Here is a 12843-nt window from a genome sequence, read left to right as displayed (position 1 = left end):
AAATTACACACACAAACTGCAGAAGCAACGTGCTGCTTTTGTGTATATGTGCATACAGAGATACGGAAAATCTCCCAGCCAGCCAGTGAAACAGCCGTATTTCATGGTTACGACAGTATCCGACAGCTATATTTCACAACTTCTGAAAAGTCAAAGAAAAACCCAACACTTACATCTTGCTGAACTAAAGAAAAAATCTACAACATGTGAATGAGCTCAAGTCAGCTGGTGGGTAATGGGCTTGGTTATCTCTAATGTCACCATTTCATCCCCCAACAGCAAGATGCTGATAAGATGCTGATAAGGGAGGATGGGGGAAAGTAGCCCCCCAGCACCCCTGGGCTGTCCTTGTCCTCCAGGCAAAATAACCCCTTCTCCTGCCTCAGTTTCCGTATTAATATAGGAAGAGCATGACACCAATGTATCCCACATTAGGGGTTTGAGAAGAAAGGGTGTTAGCACCACCTCTGTCATTAGTTTAGAAAACAATATTGTTTTCTTCCTCTTGTCAGAAACACCAAACAAAAGGAAAAAGCTTGGAGGAAAAAAAATAAATAAATTTTAAAAAAGCACTTTGTGCATAATATCCACATGAATTGTGTGTCACACTATGTGTTGTATCCATGTATATTGGAAAAGTCTGCAGGTGGCCCCCGGGAGAAGTGAGGAGATGTGGGTTTTTTAAGTACCATTACATTGCAAAATGGGGATGCAACTGCTGCTTTCATCAGTTGGAAAAGTCACAGGCAGCTTCTTCCCTTGGTCTGTCTATGCTCATGGGGCTGAGATTTTCTCAAGTAATGTGAAATTTTGCAATAGGTTCAGTTAATGGAGAGGTGGGACCCTGCACAAAAACAAACAAACAAACAAACAAAAAAGGTGCTTTTTATTAAAAAAAAAAAGAAAAGAAAAGAAAAAAGAACCTGAATTACCAAAAGGGAGAAAATTACCTTCAGAAAGGTGATACTGAAATAAACACTCTTTTTTGGGTCAAACTATAGATCAGGTGTTATAGTTGTGTGACGTAAGAGCCAGATCTGGTGCTGACTTAGGAGACTTTGCAGGTGGCTCCAAAGCTCAGAGTTGATCTTTCTCAGTCATTAATAAAAGACAAAGCCAAGAAAAGGTTTGCTTTTATAAAATAAATAATAACTCATCTCTTCACTAGGTGTTTAGGCTATTTGGTTTTTGGTAGGGATGTGCCAATTTGTCAAGACCTTAATTTTTTGAAACAATTTATCTGTGTTGAAAGAACTGCCACTGGCAAAAGCTAATTCTACCCAGTGATGGAATTTTGGGTCAAAGTAAGAAAAAGAGACAAAAAAGAGAGAAGGCACATCCCCAGCAACCTTATCAGCCAAGAGCAGGACAGAGACACATTCAGGCTTCTGTGCCAATAAAAAATTAATTATTCATACAAGTTCTTATGCAGAACAGAGGAGGACCAACCCCTGGGTGACCAAGAACCTCCTTGTCACCAGCGAGGTGGGAAGTGGCTGCACCAGGAGGCTGCTGTGAGATTCCCGGATTTTCTAGGAGCTCCCTCAAGCATTTGGGGGTGATGGGAGAGTGTATGGGGTGGATGGTTTGCTCGGTTTGGCTTCATCCCAGGGAAGTGCAGCATCCTCTGCAGGGTGTGAAAACCTGAGTGACCTGATCCTTGTCTCAGGGCACTGGCCAGTCTTTTGGTTCAAGATCAGATTTTGGCCCAAAGATACACAGAAATCAACTGAAAATTGCTCTAATTGGGTCAATAATCTGCATTTTTTTAAGATTGGAAATATTTATATTACAGTAGCTTGGTATTTTAGAATGCTATAAATGCATTTTTATATAATCAGCATTTTTAAAAGTCTATAAACATTCACTATGTTTGCCTAATGTACTATAAAAGCTTCCAAAGGAGCTGTTATTATCCAACTTGTCACCTCACACATGCTCCGAGGAGGAATTTTTTTTTCTTGTCTGCTGTTAATAAAATGAAGCAAACCATTAACAGCTTTGGAGCTGCAAGGAGAAGTAAAGGGGCTTGTAATCTTGGACTCCAAAGGAAACGTCTGCAGCTTTGCTTCTCGCCTGTTTGAGATTCCCAACACGCAACAACAATTTCAAACAGACAAAATCAGTTTAGGTTACATAAATTCAAAAGCCCAAGCCTGCCTCTTCTAAAGTAACATCTTGCATTTTGTTTGGAGTGTTGCAATCTCTCACACTACATTTTGAACTGGTTCAGTTTTGCAGTCTGCCGTGCACCTTCCTTCTTTCTTCAGTTAAATGAGATTTAATGCAGAATTAGTACATGCACACGTACATGCATTATTATTACATATGCACATACATATATATATATATGTGTATATATGTATGTGTGTATGCAAATATAAAAATACATGAATATATAAAGTCTAGCAGGCTGTGTGATTGCACCTCCAGGACCCACCTCTCCTGGCACTCTTTGCATGCCGAACTCCAGCGTTATTGCCACGTGGAATAAGCTCCAAACCAAGTCCTGGTAAAACGATTCCATGCATTTTGGAGAGCAACTCAGATATTTTAGTCCCTGCGAGCTCAAGTGCGACTGTGGTGTAAATCAATTAGTGAAGGGAAGAAATCTGTGTGCAAAAAAGCGGGTTTGGGATTTAAACAATCTCTTAACTCACATCTCAGAGATTTGCTTTTGGTTCATCTCTGTTTATAGTTTGCTCCTGTTCCCAACATATCTTGGTGTCAGGATGGATTCTCAACCCCGGGGAACCTGTCAGGGATGTGATAACAACTCAGTCTGAAGAAGGGCAGGATTGTGCCTGTGACAGCGAACGGCTCTTCACAGCTCCTCTGCCGCCAGGGCCAGGTCCTGCCAGGGTACGGGGACCTGCTCCTCCCAGGGGCTTCATGATTTTGGATAGGGCTGAAAATAGCATGAGAACCTGTCGCTTTTAGCATTTGGGTTGTAAAAAACCCCAATATGTTTCCAAGAAGGTAGCAGGCAAAGAATTCCCTCTGTGCTTACTGGGATGGTATTTGGGGTAAAGGCCTTTCTGGATGAATTTGGGGTGGCCCTGGGGCAAGCCAGGATGGAGAAGGGATCCATGGCTTCAGTTATTGAAAGGGCATAGGCTCTAAAAGGCACTAAAAGTCCCATCTGATGCTCGAGGGGACCATCTTGGACATCCCTGCAGTGATAAAAAAGAGGAGACAAAACCAACGGGTGGGGTTCAGTCCACTGCGGGAAATTCCAGGCTGTTCTGCAGTGTAATGAGCTGAAGGTGCAAAGGGGACATTGGTGGTCACAAGGACCATGTTGGTGCTCAGGAGCGGGGAGCCCAAGGGTTGCTCTGTCTTGTGGCCACCATGGAGGTGGCCCTGAAACTCAGGGACATGAGTCTTCATGGTTTTGCTGCCACACACCCTGTCCTGGGCTGTCTGAATGGTGACAGTGCGGAACAGCCTGTCCTCAGGACTAGAGGGGGACAGAGGGAAATCCAAGTTCCCAGCACGGGTTCGGGATATCCATCAGCTGAAACAGACAAAGAGCCACAGCAGCCCAGGACAGGGAGCAGACACGTCAGCCGTAGTGGCTATTTCTGGCATCGTCCTTGGAGCTGGGGATCTCAGACATCAGAAACAGGGAGGCACCGCTGGGACCTCCTGGGAGCCCTTCCCACCTCGTGTCACTATGAGGTGGTTCCTGCAGGCATTTCCCATCCTCAGATGACTTGTTATCACCTCCAACAAGTGCAACAACCTCAGACGAGTGTTGCCTGACAGCCTCACGCGGATGTCACAAGTGGAGGTATCCGCTGGGATCGGCACTGCTGGGTTTCTGTGCAGCGGCACACAGACCCCATGGATGGGAGCCTCCATCACAGGTTGCTCCATGTTTATGGACTGCTGATGGGAGCAGAGGGTGTTGGGCATCTCATTTGGGTTCATGCCAACTTCCCACCCCAGCTCTGCATCCAGCCACTACCATTCAAGCACGTGTTGCCAGTTACCAGTCCCTCCAGCCCTGATGTCCCAAAGCCTGCCCATGCCAGTGGTCTATCAGAGGCATGAGGTGTCCACGGTGTGGAGATCTGGTGTGGGCAGGGTGGGGGGGCTGCTGGATTCAGGAGGTGTTCCAGGATAGGGGGTTGCTGCAAACATGCAAGACGGGTTGACTGAATGCAACCACTGCCACTTTTGCCATAATTTTTCCACTTTCCGAAGGTAAACCCCTCTTATACCGGACATCTTTACTCGAAAGCCAGGTCTAACATGAGTTTTGAGGGTGGTTCACCTGCTTGTCTAGCTGCAAGCCAAAGGCAGTGCCTGTGCTGCCGAAATTGCCCCTTCTTGGGGTACTGCCTCAAGGTCCAGGAGGTGTGCTGGTGACCCACATTAACTCACCAGGGCAAGAGGGGTTTCCCCACCTGGAGATGGGGCTTCCCAGTGCTCCCCACGTAGAGCAGAAGGTCCAACATCTTCCCAGCCCACAGCATCTTTGGAGACACAAGAGAGCAGAGGTGGCTGGACCAGAGAGTACCCGGGACCTTGTGGAGGGGGACTTGGACCCAGCACAAAGTCTTTGAGTCCCAGTTCTTCCCTCTGTAAGGTGAAAATCAGGATCACTTAAACTTCTTCCCAACCTTCTTATCTGGGTACTTTTCTACCATGGAGGAAGAAATATAAATTAAAGGAAACAAAAGGAGGAAAAGAATAAATATGGGAGGGACCTAAAGGTCTTCTGGCACGGACAAGGTCTCCACTTCATGTGTCCCAGTGCTGGCACTTACCAAACATAGCCAGGGCCCCATGAAACCTCAGGCTGATGGAGAGTAGTAAGATGAGCTCCCTCTTTATTTGGCCTAGCTAAAAATAGCGGAGGGGAAAAAAAAGCCAGAGTCAGGACCCTGCAGGACCAGTAGTCAATGGGCTGCGAGGAGCGATTGAACTCCAAATCCTGCTCAGCAGCCTCCAGCTGACGGGCTATTTTTTGCCGTGGTTGACTAAATATGGTCAGGGAGGGAAGAGCAGGAGCAGGGGCCGCTGGCCCGGGGGTGCGTGTTTCGGATGCTTCGCTGGGTATATAAGCACTGGAAAGGTGGACTCGCTTTCTGACCAGCGCTTCCCCTTCCTTCCCCTCCAGCAGCCCCCCCCCGGGGTGTACGTGTGTGTGCTGTGACCCCCCAGCCCGGGCTGACCCCCGGGTGGTGGAGGGGTGGGTGAGGAGGAGAAAAGCGGGGGGGGACCGGGCACTTCTGCAGGCGCAGCCCTTTCACATCAAGGTGTGCTGCAATCCGGGCGGGCAAGGTTGCTGCTCCTTAACTCCTGCCGCGCCGGCAGCGCTGCCCGGAGCCCGGTTGGCCGTGGGGAGCCCCGGGGGCAGCCCCGTTCCCCCCCGCTCCACCGCCGCTCGGCCCCCGCGGTACCGCGCTGCCTCCCGCCTCCCCCCGCGCTCCTCCCGAGCCGCGATGCAGCAGCGGGGCTGCAACTGTGGTGGTGCTGGGTGGAGGGGTGAGGTAAGGGTGGATGGGGAGGGGAGGGTTTGCCTGATCTTTTTTTTTTTTTTTTTTTTTTTTAAAATTTTTTATTTATTTTTTTTTTCTCCAAGTGAGGACTAATACCATTCCTGGGCCTGCTCTCTTTTTCCCTTCCTGCATTAGAGATTGGCTATAAGGAGAAGGCTGACGGCTGCAGCATGAAGCGCATTATTACCTTGTGATTCCATGACCCTCCTCTATGCATCCCTAACTCTCGAAAGCTGATTCAGCTTTCAGCTAGTGCTCTGGTGAGTCCTCTGCTGCAACAGAAGCTCCTAACTGGTATGTCTTTTTTTTTCAACCCCCCCCCCGCTTCCCCTCTTCTTCTCTCTGCCTTGCCTTTAACCGCTACCAGCTCAGCATGGTTTTAAACACTTTTTCTAGCCAATGCAGGACCATCCAACTTACCCAGTGACTTAAATGTGGGCTTTTGCATCTGGCAAATGGATTTGTATGTGTGTGCCGTGTGTGTCTGTGCAGGGCTGTGCTGGGTGTGTGTTTAATCTCTGGATGGGTTAGGAGATCTTTCTCCACCCCCCCCCCCCCCCTTTTTTTTTTGTTCTGCTGTGGCATACTCTGCATTTAAAAAAGAAAGAAAAAAAAACCCTAACAAACTGCAGAGCAAGCAATGCACTAGAATAATCTGAACTGAAATGTTAGAACTTTGACATGCAACTGTTCTGCAAGGTTAAACCGGCCTTTAAATGCCTAATTCAGATACAGGCTGGCTAATGACACCTGGGGGGAATTGGGACTTTATTTATTTATTTGCAACAAACTAGTGCTATGAGCTGATACCAGCCAGAGCAAAAGGGTGAAATGTGGTTAAACTTAGCCTAACTTGCAATGATCTCAATGCTGCGGTGATTAACTGTTAAAATGCCGAGAAGTGAGCATTAATTACAGGCGCATGGTTTGTGGCTGATCAGAAAGAGAATATGAAGAGGAGAAGTTAGGTTTTCCTGGCAAGGGTTTGGAATTCAGATTACGCTTCATACATCAATTGGCTGTTGTTGCTTCAGCAGCTTGGAGTTGACTATGGTCATTATATTTTATATGATAGTGGTGATACCTAGTCACATAAATATATAGACATCAATATTGTGAGATGGATACTGTGTTACATACACACATGCACACAAATTTGGGTGTGTTTTACAGCATGCATATGTCTGGTTTACACATATTTATACATAGTGAATATAAATGCTATAAGTAAGCAGGTGTAATATATCATCCAAACACAATGCATCTCCAGGCTGTGTTTAGAGTAGGAATACATGTATATGTCTCTGCCAGAGAGAGTGTACGCTCAGCAATCATGTGTAATTGTATAGGCAGAAATCTGTGATTTGTGCTGTCAGGTTAATCGCTGGTTTCTCTCGAGCGGATGGTTGTGTCTGTGTCTCCCAAGGACTGAGCTCCATGTCCAGCCCAGCCCCTCTGCCCCACTTGCCTCTCCCTCTTCCAGCACCCGGCCCCAGATACGGGCTGGCTCCAAAGTCCCCAAAGTTTTGTGCTGCACAGCTCCAGCTTGACTTTGTCCCCTGAACCTGAGCAGCACCTGGAGCCTGGGGCAGAGCAGGGATATAATACACAGCACCGTGCTTTCCATCCCTCCCACCATCCTCCTCCCGCCTCCTCCTCCAGGTAACACCTCAGGCTCTTCCTTTTTATTTGTCCCTCGGCCTCTGCACTATCCAAGTCTCCATCAATTTTTCTCCCCTGAACAACCACAATTTTATTGCGCATGTTTTTCTGCTAAGAGCGAGCCCAGCAGCTCCGCGAGCCCAGATGGGTAGAGAACGTTGGATGATGCTCACCCACCACCAATTACTCTTGGTGGCAGCTGCAGGATGAGAACCACAGGGTGCTTCAGGCATCACCATTAAAAGCCCCATCAGGCCATTTATCTGTTCCTCTACCAGAAGGCACAACCCTGGAAAACATGGTCATGATTTCATGCAGAACCTCAAAGCAGATTTAAATCTCCAGGATGAACTTTGCTGCCGTGGTTGTGTCTTTGTCTTCAGTTTTAGTAAGGACTTAGAAGGTCATTTTTTTAGCTCTTAATTAGTGCTCTCTTCAGTGGCCGGCAGCTGCTGTCCCATTCATTTACAGAAGTTGGGGACTGTTCAGGACAGCCTATGTCAAATGCATTTGAAGAAATCAAATTGGATATGAGATGCAGATGTTCAAGGGTCCAAGAAGTCCAGTAGCTCTTCTACTGTTGTTGGTCTAGAAGGAAATTCGATACCATGGAGTGCCTTGGCTGTGCAAAACCCTCCAGCAGCACTTCGATTTTTGTTTTTTTTGAATACTAAGCACTCAGACTTGCCATCACACTCCTCAGCTTTCCCTTTGCTTTAATTTCACTGCAGTCATGCATTACAATGGTGCCACAGCTCCATCTCTCTTCCCCTTAAACCAAACTAAAGGTTGGAATTTGCCTTGAAATGAGACAAATAATGATGGTTGAAAGGGCCAACAAACTCAGGGAATGAGGAGGGGAGCTGCACAGACCAGGACTGAGGCATGTGCTGGTGTTGCTTGGGTGGTGTAAAGCCATTGTGGGGGCCAGGGGCTGAGCGCAGAGTTATTTACACCCCAGTTTCACATGGCCTTTGCTTTTCAGGGGTGCTAGAAATCAATAGGGAGCAGGGAAATATTTCCTCCCCAGCCAGCACTGATATTTTAAAAAGCAGTGGCGAAGCATCGATGCAATTAGGTATTCCAAAGTGCTTAGTTTGCCACTTGCTAAGTTTACTTAAACCCTCTTTAAAGGCTTCATTAGAAGCCTGTGAGGAACGGCAAAATTCATTAGCAGGAAGGCGGCCATTCTGCATTTGCCTGTAAATTGGTATCGATCGTCGGCGGCGGGGCGAGGGGCGGTGGGTGCAGGTGAGCGCGGCCGTGCTGAGCGAGCAGGCAGCGGCGCAGGCAGCGCCCGCCGTGACCTCCGCCGGCGCTCCCTGCCTAAATCCTGCCCATAATAGCCTCCTATTCAGCATTCGCAGCCCTGCCACTCGGCCCCCACATTGTTCGGGGAGCTTTAAAGCTCAGCAGGGCTGTGAAGAGGTGAGGGAGAGGGGAAGAGCCAGCGGCTGCGCACGGGGATGAGCCCCATGGGTGCAGAAGCAGCGAGCAGGGGCGCGCATCCCACGGGGGCTGCGGGAATAACTCAAAAAAGACTTTGGGCCGAGCTCCCGGCACCTGGCTTTGGCTGCTTTTTATGTTGCATATCTGCAGGTGTCTCCCTAAAAACCCTTAGCTGGCATGGAGCTCAACCGGATGACTTATTAGAAGCAACTTTTAATTTTTTTTTTTTTTAAATGTCATGAATTTCCCAAAAGGCATGTACTATCTTTTGGGGTTTGCTTATCTGTGAGGTAGTGTCTCGCTCCCAGTGACCAGCAGAGGAAGAATCATTGGATTCACTAGGTAAGACGCTTTCTTCTTCCTATGCTTTAATCTCTACTTACTGATGAAAGCAATTGCTTGTCTGGAGCTGATGAGTTTTCTTACTCTGGCAAATAGAGCAGTCCTTCCCGGTGTCGGTTTGTAAATCAGTAGCTGGTCATTTGATTTGGGGCTTTCTGAAAACAAATTGTCTTTTTGTTTCCAAATTGGAGGATGGAGGCAACTGGGAAATAATATATGTCTAACTTTCCCCCACATGGCTTTGTCTGAAATTATCTCTATGTACATGTAAAGCAAATCCCTCCCACTAAACCACTTTTTGGTGGTTTTTAATTGCTGAAAGTTTATGATTTTGAGTGAAACACCTACTTTTTAGGTGGAGTGGGAGGTTGGCTTTTACTCTGTGTTGCTTATGTGACAAAGAGCCCCTGCCAGGGCAGCCACCAGATCCGCTGCCACTTTGTGTCCAGTGAATTATCCAGTTCCTCTTCCCAGGGACCAAAATCCATCACCTGCCGGGGGCAAAGCCCAGGATTGCCAGCGAGGAGCAGGATCCGGGGGGGTGTGTGTGTGTCTGCACATGGGCTGGGCAGGAGGAAAGTCTGCTGGTTTAAACTGAGCCGTAACTCACTCTCAGGATGTAAATTGTAAATCAGCCTTATTTTTCCTCCTGTGACCATATAAATGCGCATATTGAAACTACCTGCTTGAGAGACATACTTCTTTATATGCCCATATGAACCTGGGAAGCTATGGAATGTAAAGAAGTATGTATTTCAGGTGGGAACACTTCTCAGAGGAGCGATGTGTGACCCCAGGTGAAGGAGGGGAGAAAGACAGACAGATTATTTTATATGTATATTTTTTTTTAACTGCCTGACCTGGCAGACCGACTGGGGAGTCAATTGATGATCTTGTTCCAGCGCGTGTATTGTTCTGTCACTTTGCCTGTGTCAGCAGGTGGAAATGCTCATCAGGACATTAAATATTCAATATGCTGACTGCGGCATGGGCTTTGAAAGGCGATGCCAGAGGAAGGCTGGCTGTCCACTCCCGGGTTTTAACAGCGATGCAGGCCAAGCGCTCCTTTTTCTTGATTCCCCGTCAAGGCTTGATAGTGAACAGAGCTGGCTGATCTCTAAATCTAGGAAAAACAAAAGGAGATAGAGGGCAGGAGAAGAAAAGACAGAAACAGGGTACAACAGTTGTGACTGGGGCGTGCGGTGTTCTAGCTTTAAATAAATGTGAAAACTCTACTTTTCAAATCTTTCCTGTGGTAAAACTTTTTGTGCTTAGAACTGGAGAGAAGGAGATCTTGTCAGTGTGAGGAACTATCAAGATCAGCTAGAGCCAGTGGAGTGCTCTGAATATAGGGGGATTATTTTCCAAAAGGAAAGTAAAAAAAACCAGCTCCTTTAATTCCGGCTTTCACTTTTCCTCTTTAACCTTTTCCAATGTAAAGTAGTTGGCCATTTTTCCAGGATCCTACAATAATAAGGCAAGATGAAAGAAACTGAGTTTATATACGAGTTTAACATTCTGTCTTGGTAGGAGTCATGTCCGAGGGTGTAAAGCTTCCAGCCCAAACATCATCATGCGTCTGCGGTGCCTGTAATGACGGGCAAAGCCTAACTCCTCGGAAAGCCGCTCCCCAGCTACCAGAACTCACTTTCCCATCTCCATGGGGCAGCTGAGAGCAACGTTTTGCTTTTGAGTAATTTCCCTGCAATCACAATATCCTTCTTGGCTTGGCTAATGGGCTCCTAAGGCATCCTTTGGTAGGTGTGATACCTCACCATCCCATGCTGAGGTTCATCAGGTCTCACCCAGCGCAGCATCCTCTGCCAGCCATGGGCAAGGCTGGGAATTCGGATTTCTTGAGCCTTTATCCAGCTCTATTCACAGCGAGCGCCGTCATCACTTGCTACACATACGCCAAAGGGGATTTAACTCTAAGCAGGTGCTTGTGAACAGCGGGTTGGAAAAAGCAGGCTGGGTTATCAGGGAGATTTCCTATGTATGGGAACTGATGGGCTTTATTAAGAGCTGTTTTTGTTTGTTTGGTGGAGGTATGGGAAGTGCTGAGCCCCTTCCTCGTGGAGGAGGAGACTTTTCATTGCCAGGTAGCTTTGGGAAGGCTGGGTTTGTGCTGAAGGATGGCTGGGTTTGTGCTGAAGGATGCCTGATTTGCATGACATCCCTGTTGCATTTTAGGATGCTCTGGCAATGCTGGGCCCTGGGAAGTTGGGCTTTTCCCAGCTGGTTGTGGTGAGATCTCTTGGGGCTTTGCTGGAGGGACACACCATCCCCCTGGGCTCAGACCTGCCAGCAGCTACCCTGCATGGGGATGGTCCCCATGAAGATGGGTCCTGTGGTTGTCCAGCCTTGGTTTTGGGGGTAGATTTAAGTAAAACACTGTCGAATATTGGGAAATGAGCTGAGCCCAAGCAGGAAAGCTCCAGTGCCCAAGCGGGATTGCAGTTTCACTCCCTTGTAAATCCTCAAAGTTAGCTTGAGTCTCAGGATGAAAAATGAGGACAATTCTCACCATTCTGGATATAAGATAAAACTATATGTTATATATAATTTATATATAAATTTTCCCGTCCTTCCTGCTGACCTTTTGCTTGACTGCTTCTCCTCCCGTCTTTCCTTGTCCTTTTTTTGCTTGTCTTTCTTCTCCTGTTTGCATGCTTTCTGCCTTGCTTTCTCTTTTCATTATATTTTTCTATCTTCTTTCCTTCTTTCTGTCTTTCTCTCTTTTCATTCCTGTCTCTTTTCTTCCCTTTCTTTCTTTCCTCAGCCCAAGATATTACTAAAATTTCTGTGCTGCTGTGCGTTGTTCTCACGAAGGTGCTCGCGGTCTGATTTACAGTAGATACCTGCATTCCTAATGCAATTTTTAATCTCCTTCCCCCCCCTCCTCTGAATTAATACGCTTGTTAATCACACGGAATTGCTAACTTTAGGAAGTCACTAAGTGCTCAGATTTATTTTTTATGTAAATATTTTCAAAGCCATAATTCTGAGCGCTGTCTCGCAGCATTGGCAGTGGAGGTGGCAGGGGAGGCTTCGCTGTGGCACGTGTCCCGAGGCACACAGGCTTGGATGATGTTAGAAATTAAACGGGGAGTAAATGTGTGGCCCCCTCAGAGCCACAGCAGCCCCTCGCTGTTGGTGTCGATGGAAGCCGATGATGGCCATTGGCCTTCATCAACCAGTGTGCGCCTTTCTTCCACCTGGCGGCAGCTCCTCTTCCCTTTTATACCTTTTTGGATTAAAACTGTGACCGTTACACAGTAGTAGGTCCACTCTGTTTGTTATCTAGAATTAAGCCACTTCTTTTTTCACTCTTTATAAAGCGATGAACATCTCCCAGCCTTGAGCTCTGTGGCGGGAGCATTGGCGCTGGCCCCGCCGCGTGCGGCAGCACCGGGATGTGGGAGCGCCCACCCATCCTGCAAACCACGGGCTGTGCGGTGCCAGCTGCCGAAACAGGAGCTTTGAGACTTGTAAAAACCATAAATCCAGTGGACCAAATTAGTTAAATTTTTCTATTCTATGCCTCACAAAATCCAGCCGTTCTCAAGATGAATTCTCCGCATGTAAGCGGAACTACCAGCAGGTAGAAGATGGATATTTTGCACATGCATAAGAGAGCACAGGGACAAATTTGTGCCATGCGGTTTTCCCTGGCGAGTTTTTTTTTTTTTTTTTTTTCAGTTTTGTGCATTTGTTATGTTGATGATCCATTATTACTGCTGTTACTATTACTTAATATTAGAAGACAGGTGGTCCCATAAATTCCAACACCCTCTTTTTTTTTTTAATAAAAAAAAGGGGGGAGCATGTTTGCAATTCAAGTTTAATAGTGCATTCATCAAGAGCAATAAAGCATTTT

General features: G+C 47.1%; 1 long non-coding RNA gene across 19 annotated transcripts in view; it reads left to right on the top strand.

Moving 5' to 3' along the window:
* The first annotated feature begins 5075 nt into the window (after positions 1–5075).
* The window catches only part of LOC102091534 (uncharacterized), a 67176-nt gene continuing 59408 nt past the window's right edge, over positions 5076–12843 (top strand). For 3 of the 19 annotated variants that reach the window (XR_010466605.1, XR_010466601.1, XR_010466591.1), the window contains exons 1-3: positions 5077–5267; positions 5646–5804; positions 8876–8963. This is a non-coding gene — a long non-coding RNA (uncharacterized LOC102091534). Of the gene's footprint in view, positions 5268–5645; positions 5805–8875; positions 8964–12843 lie in introns of all 19 variants that reach the window. The other 16 variants (XR_010466604.1, XR_010466595.1, XR_010466593.1 and 13 more) reach the window with 12 other exon arrangements.

The sequence above is a fragment of the Columba livia genome, chromosome 16, assembly GCF_036013475.1.
Source record: "Columba livia isolate bColLiv1 breed racing homer chromosome 16, bColLiv1.pat.W.v2, whole genome shotgun sequence".
In the NCBI taxonomy this organism is placed as follows: Eukaryota; Metazoa; Chordata; class Aves; order Columbiformes; family Columbidae; genus Columba; species Columba livia.
The sequence above is the reverse complement of the archived record's forward strand: the minus strand, read 5'-3'. Positions and strand labels throughout refer to the sequence as shown.